This window comes from Penaeus chinensis, chromosome 1 (assembly GCF_019202785.1).
Source record: "Penaeus chinensis breed Huanghai No. 1 chromosome 1, ASM1920278v2, whole genome shotgun sequence".
In the NCBI taxonomy this organism is placed as follows: Eukaryota; Metazoa; Arthropoda; class Malacostraca; order Decapoda; family Penaeidae; genus Penaeus; species Penaeus chinensis.
The window spans coordinates 18988211-18995519 of NC_061819.1; positions in this window are offsets into that span (position 1 = coordinate 18988211).

Below are 7309 nucleotides of genomic sequence, written 5' to 3' on the forward strand. Positions count from 1 at the left end.
CAATTGGCACAAATACCTATAAGTGAGTAATCTTTCACAGGGATTTGAGGACGATGGAAGTAAGTGAAATTTTCGAGAGCATGAAGAACCAAGACATACTGGACGTTCATTATATGACCAAGAAGGATGGCAATGTGCGAACGAAAATTAGACAGTTTTTTTTTTTTTTTTACCTTTGCATTGAATAAAATCCCTGAATATGTGAGTATCGGATACGAACATGCCCAAGTAAGACCTTATAAGATGCCAAAAAAATCGGACACACCTCATTAAGATGTCTTGATAAAGACTCGAATAAATTTGTTTGCCGTAAATGTGCTGAAGCTCATGACACCATCACATATACTTGTCAAATTTCCATGTGCTAACTGTGGAGGTCCCCATTAGTCAGGTTCTGTTGAGTGCAGGAGACTGAGGCATTAGCATATATGAGTTAGTTATATTGAAACTAAGAGGAAAGTGGAAAGTTTGACACACAAACCCGATACTTCCTAAGCTGCAGTAGTAACTAACATCACCCCTAATGCAAGCAATGTCAGTCAACAGCTTGCAGCTAAGGATAAAGAAATTGTTGAACTGAAACAGTTAAAGAATTAAACATTAAAGTATATCAATTGACTAAATTGGTCGATCAAATGGCATCAACCCAGCATAAACATCCTAAGGAGGCTAATGCCGAATCACAGTCCGGAGCTCACCTCTCCATCCGGGTGACTCCTGGATCTCGATCGGTTTCTCGAGAGAGAAGCAGCTTGCAATCTGTCAATCGTCTCCCTCGCCAAGAGATTGGAACTGTCGAAGTCTTAGAGCTAGATTAAATGACCTTAAACTATGAGCCTCGTGTTATGCTCCCGATATTATAGTTCTCCAAGAAACGCACTAAACACACCTTGCCCCTGACGAGGTCGTTTCGCTGAGTAAATACCGTGAGGGTAGGGGTTAAGGCGGAGTCGCCACGTACATCCACCAAAGCCTCCCTTTTGGTGAAGTAACTTTTGATTCTACTTTGGAGTTTGTCGCATGTAAAGTAAAAAATAATGGCACGTATCTGACTATATGTTCAGTTTATTGTCCATCTGATGTGATAATCTATGGGTGGTAGAAATAAGCAAGTAGGTAAGTTGAATAATGATTCTGATCTGGTCTCTTTGAACGATCGTAGTCCGACGAGGTGGACGATAATACCGGTAATTTGAGCTTTATTAACCTATCACTGGTCTCTTCATCAATATCAGCCAAGTGCATGTGGCACACCATTTACGAATCGTTGGGAAGCGATCACCTTCCTTTTTTTTTTTTTATTAAATATCCATGCGACACAGTAAGAACATCTTCAGCACCGAAATTTCACGTAAAAAGAGCAGACTAGGTCGCCTTCACAAGAAGCGTCAAACTCGAACTTGTTGGAGAAACCATTGATGATAAAGTAAACAGTATTCAGAATTCGATTTTAGATGCAGCAATGATATCCATTCCTAAAACTTCGACAGCGTTAAGCATAGAGTTCCATGGTGGACACCAGTATGCCGCAGGGCGCTGTGTCAACGCAATAGGGGCTATAGGATTTTCAAAAATAACATCAATAATGAGAACTTTTGCAATTACAAACAAGCAAGAGCTAGGGCTCGTAGAAAAATTAGACAAGCAAAAAGAGACTCCTGGCGAAGCTTTGTCTCTACAATAGATAGCAATACATCCATATCAGAGGTTTAGTCCACTGTCAAGAAAATAAATTAAAAAACATCTTTCAAAATTAAAAACATCATTCACAATAAACGAAACAAATATCAGACTTGGTCCACTGTTAATAAAATAAATAAATAAATTATCTTTCAAAATTAAAAACATAATTCACAAGGGTACTAATTTCGATTCACCTTGAGACAATGCTAATGTACTCGCCTGGCAGTTCTCTTACACAAGCAGGTCAGACAATTACCATCCCGCTAATGCAAGGTTATGAAACGAATTGTTAACAGTAGGCTATTGCATTTTTTAAATACCAGAAATTTGTTAGTTGACGATCAGTGCGGCTTCCGAAAGGGACGCCAAACTCTTGATCAGCTAGTAAAACTGGAAAATCATATTCAAGAGGCATTTGCCAATAAAAAAAATCAGTATTCTTAGATTTAGAAAAAGTCTACATGACATGGCAATATGGCCTACTCAGATTTTTTTTTTTTAATTTTCACATAGGAAGATGCCAATCAGGCTAACTAGATAATCACCCAATACCTACCTATTCAAAATTCTGCTAAATTTCTTGGTCTACTCTTCGTTCGTGGACTCAATTGGAAAGACCACATTGGTCAGTTAAAGAACAAATGTCAAAGAGGACTAAATTTATTAAAGTGTATGGCTAGAAATAAATGGGGAGCTGATAGAAAACTTTTGCTAATGATATATAAAGCCATTATTAGGTCTAAAGTAGATTATGGGTCAATCGTTTATGGCTAGGCATCTAACTCAATTTTGAAAGGTCTGGAAGCTGCGCAGAATGCTTGTGTACGAATGTACACCTGAAATGGACTCGTATTAAGCGTCTTGAGGTGGAGTCGGGAGTACCTCCCCTCCGACCGAGACGCAGCCAGTTAGCACTGACCTATGCCGCAAAGGTGGCTCGAGTCCCGAGCCATCCTAAAGGAATGGAGGTATTAGGCCCTTCTCCTCGCGACTTCACGACCTCGTCGAGAAAGTCGGTATAGATCTCTCTACCATCGATACCCTGGTTCAGTCAAACATAGCGTCATGGGAAACTCTCAATTTTGCCATCTTGGAAGCCTGGCTTCCGTCAGCCAAGGCCATGGCGCCGGAGGTGGAGGTACACCAGAGGTTAAGAGAGATCCTTATTAAACATCTCCCTTTTTTCATATTTATACCGACGGCTCCAAGACAGATGAGTGTGTGGGTGTGTGAATGTGAAATGAAGTTCAGACTGCCGAATTATACATTCAGCTTTCTTGCTGAACTTTTTGCTATTGATAAAGTTATAGATTTTGCACTATCGGCGACCCACGATAGAATAGTTAATTTTCAGATTCACTAATTAGCCGGGTCAACTGGCGATTAGGACATTAACAAATTTCGTACACATCTTAGGTGTTTTGTGTCTTAAAAAGCAAATATACATGTGGCAAAGTGAGCCTAAACATACAACCTAACCATAAACAACAAACAAAACAATAATAGAAACCACACAGCCCACAGAAAAAAAAACCACAAGAGAAGAGGTGGTGTTGGCGCGCCTAAGAGTAAACGCCACAAAAATCACACACCTCACATATAAAAAAAAATCCACCACCGTGCCCCCATTGTAAAACTCAGCTGACAATAACCCATCTTTGAATAACCTGCCATAAATGCGACAATAGATTAAAAATATACTACTTACATCAAACTTTATATAGGACAATAGTTGGGTTAATGGTGTAGCAAATCCGAAAGTGCAAAACTTTTATGGGTGAAATGGCTAAAATACAATCGATTTTATTGTGTACACAGTCACCCCAATCACTCAAAACTTTTACCTTTTGGTTTATAGTAATTTCAGTTACAGATGAACCATTTGAAGATTTAATAATGGAATTGACAATGCACTCCTTATTGGAATATCAAGTTATGCATAACAATTTAATATAGTAACTACCTATAAAAACCGCCTATAGCACTTGCTGAATGACCGACGTTCGGGCAAACCAATCCTGGTCGAGCGAAATCAGACAAATCCGTCTGCCTGGGAACTTGCCTGTTTGCTGCCGGCCATGGATTGGCAACACTTGCAGATCTCGGCACCCGTGTGAATTACGATACTGACTATTTACCAGGCCAAGGGAGCGTTAGACTGTGTGCACGAGGCCCCAGAGATAATGTTGCTACCACGATGGACAACCTTTAAAATAATTTCAGAACCGAATTTTACCGGTTTTCTTCAGCGAAACCTCAGCTAGGGCTTACGAGGGGGGGGGGGGGGGCTCCAACAGTTTAGAGTTCACTAGCTTACCGTGTAATGGTTAATGGTTAATGGTTAAAAGCAAAATAAATGTGCTAGACATCTAAGGTCATGTAGCACTATAGTAAATGGTAGTGAAGGGTGGTTGAGTTAGTGATTAGTTGTCAAAGTTGGGCAAAGGAATTGACGAGTAAATGGGTTAAGGTTGGGTAAGGTAACGTATAGGGGTTAGATCAAGTGAAGGATGTATATGCATTTGAGGAATGAAAACAGGTTGTCAAAGCAGAAAGTGTGACAAGTTGTGGGAGGGATCACGAAAATCGGTCCCATTTGGCTGGGCTAAATAGATTATTTAAGAATTTTGTAGAGATGGGGGTAGTAGAAGGACGAGGGCATGTGGAAGAGGGAGTAGTGTTATGGGGAGGTGGACAATAAGGTTATAAGGTTGTAAGGTAGTAATAAGGGAGGATGGGGTAGTTGATGAAGAAGGTTGTGGGGGTATAGTTGTTGAAGTTGAGCATGTTGGGAGTAGAAATGTCTCCTGGGGTGTTGATTAGGGTGGATACTGTACTAGTCGGCATTGAGGAGGGGGTATTAGTTGTAGTGTTCAGAGCCGTGGTCAAAGGAGAGCCTGGGGTCAGGGAATCGGGCGAGTTTGAATTGGTGGAGCTATTTGATGAAGAGGCAATTGCCTCTAATAATGGTATGGTTAATGGTTAATGGTTAATGGTTATTCACTGTTGGCCATGATAAGCCTGGAGTATGTTGGGGAGAGAAATGGTCCACCCTTCAGGGTCGCTTGAGGGGTAAGGGCTAGACAACTAAAGCAGGGGAATACCGTGCCCATGGCTCCCTCAGGCCGTTCAGGACTGGCACAAAGTCAGCCTTTCATCCTTTCAGCACGGCTCTCACACCTTAGGTGGGGGATAGTAGAAGGGATTGGTGAAGGGATTGGTGAAGAAACTGAAACGAAAAGTATGAGTGGGAAAAAAGACCATGCAAAATTTGTTGAGTCGATGGCTGAGTCACAAGGTTGAGGAGTTCCCCATCATTGGGTCTCAGTCTTCGTCTCCTAAGCCCCCCCCCACGACAACAACGGGCAAAGGATGGGGGGGGGAGCTTACCGTGTATTACAAATAAATTATGTAAAAGGATTGCCAGGGGATTGGCAGCATTTTATATATCCTAACCAAGATCCATCACATCAGACTAAGCACCATACAACAGGGTTGGTAATTTTCTTAAAATAAAAAATCTGATTTTTACAAGTTACATCAGATTTTTATAATCAGCATAAACATATTTGGAAAACTTAAGTATTCTAAACATTGGTTTAAAACACATTTTGGAGTGCTCTTACAGCCTGTTGCATTCTCTCTCGCTTGGTTACAACTGTTTTTGAACCCGTCACTCAGCCCAGTAGCTATTGGCCAGGATTGCATTCTCTGTCCTGACTCCTGTTTCTTGCATACATGTGACATGGCCGGAATTGTGCCACTTTGTAGTAGTAGAGTGTCAGACTTATTACTGAGCTAACTGAAAGAGCGTAGAAAAGCCATTGACCACACGGCTTACTATATCTGGTACAAAGAGTGATCCAATGTGGGAATATATTAACAATTCCTTCATAGTCTGGGAAAGGATGGAAAGCTATATGCAAACCTGAGCTACAAAGAATAGTAGCAAGAATTAAATTTCTGCAGCTACAAACTGAATTATCAGAAAAGGATTTGGATGATCCAGGGAACAATGAAAATCATTGGCTATTCTTGTTGAATTATGGTCAAATGGAGTAAACTAAATAAATAAGAATAAATTAAAAACCTTATCAACTTGGCTTTCTTTTTCAGTGTACCTATTGCATCAAATTCACCACTTTGAGGTGCCTCAAAGAAGAGTTGTAACTCCAGCATTACAGAAATAATGTACATCTGCCACAAGCTTTTCCAAGCATGAAGCAGCAATTCTGGACACATTTGTTACTAAGACAACTTCTCTTATGAAAATGCAAACCTTGATTTAGCTGCTACGATGGTCTTTGGAACCAACTTCATTTAGATTGGTAGAACATCGTTTTTTAAAATGGTTGGGGAATGATGCCAGGATACAAACCTCCAAGAAAAGCAATTGCAGACAAACTACCCATGATGTATGGGAAAGAATATGCAAAGTACGAACTGAAGGATAAAACTGTCAGTCTTTAAATGAATAGTCTAACATTCATGAGCCTATTGTGCGTTTTACTGTGACCTCAAATTGTCATACATATGTAGTGGATAAAATAGACAAGAGGCCAGCCTCTTGTAGCTGAATGTCTAGAAGAGCAATTCAGAAGTGTAAATAACTTGGTTGTCATGTTGGTAGCATTGCGATAGATAATCAGCCTAATGTAAAAAAAAAAAAAAAAAAAAAGAAATTAACTGAAGCTGGTGATCTATGGCTGTACTGACATTCCGAATCTTCCGAGAATTGGCAATATTAAAAAAGCATGTGGTGTAAACAATACTTTAGAAACAAACACTATGCTTCTGCAAGATACCATCAGGAAGGTGGGCAACATCTTATGGATCGGGACAAGATGGAATAACATGTGTAACAGTCTGAAGATATACAAAGAACTGGCCAGATCATGAAAATGAAGTTGACAAGGAGCAGATCGATGTCCAAGATAGGGGTTTAACTTAATACTGAAGCGGTCAGCAGAGGACCTACTTGCACAACTAGAACAGCTGTGGCTTTGTACAAAGTACAGTGATTAATGTACATCTGCATAAGCAGTGAACATACAAATTAATCAATTACAACTATGCAATGACATGCAATAACTTGTGAAAAAGGTTTGGTCATGTCATAAGCCCACCTTCCTGCAAACCTGATTCAGCCTTCCTTTCAACCTACTTTAGTGCAGAAGTGAATAACAAAAGGAAAGTTTCCTTTTCCCATTGTCCATTTTGTTGGTCATTAAATTAGGACATCAGGTACTTTTCAAGCATTTAAATTTAGTGATTTCGTGCCTGAGTATGTCAGCTGTTGAACGAGGGTCATTTCATGTGTCAGATAGTGATGTAATTTCAGCACAACTACTGTCTGCAGTGGCATCAGGGGTTGAGTGCTATTCAAGCTATGGTGGTGTATACTCCAAAATGAGGTAACTGGCTAATTAGAGGAAAAGCAGCTAAAATGGGAGTATAAAATCATGTACACAATGTATTTGATACTAATATTCAGGATGCATAAAAGACCCAACTTGGGTTTAAAAAAAAAAAAAAAAAAACACCCTTTTGAAAAAGTTTCATAAGTTATCCCGTATAAACTGTATGCTTTGGTTTTAAACACGCTATAATTTATTCCAATTGATTA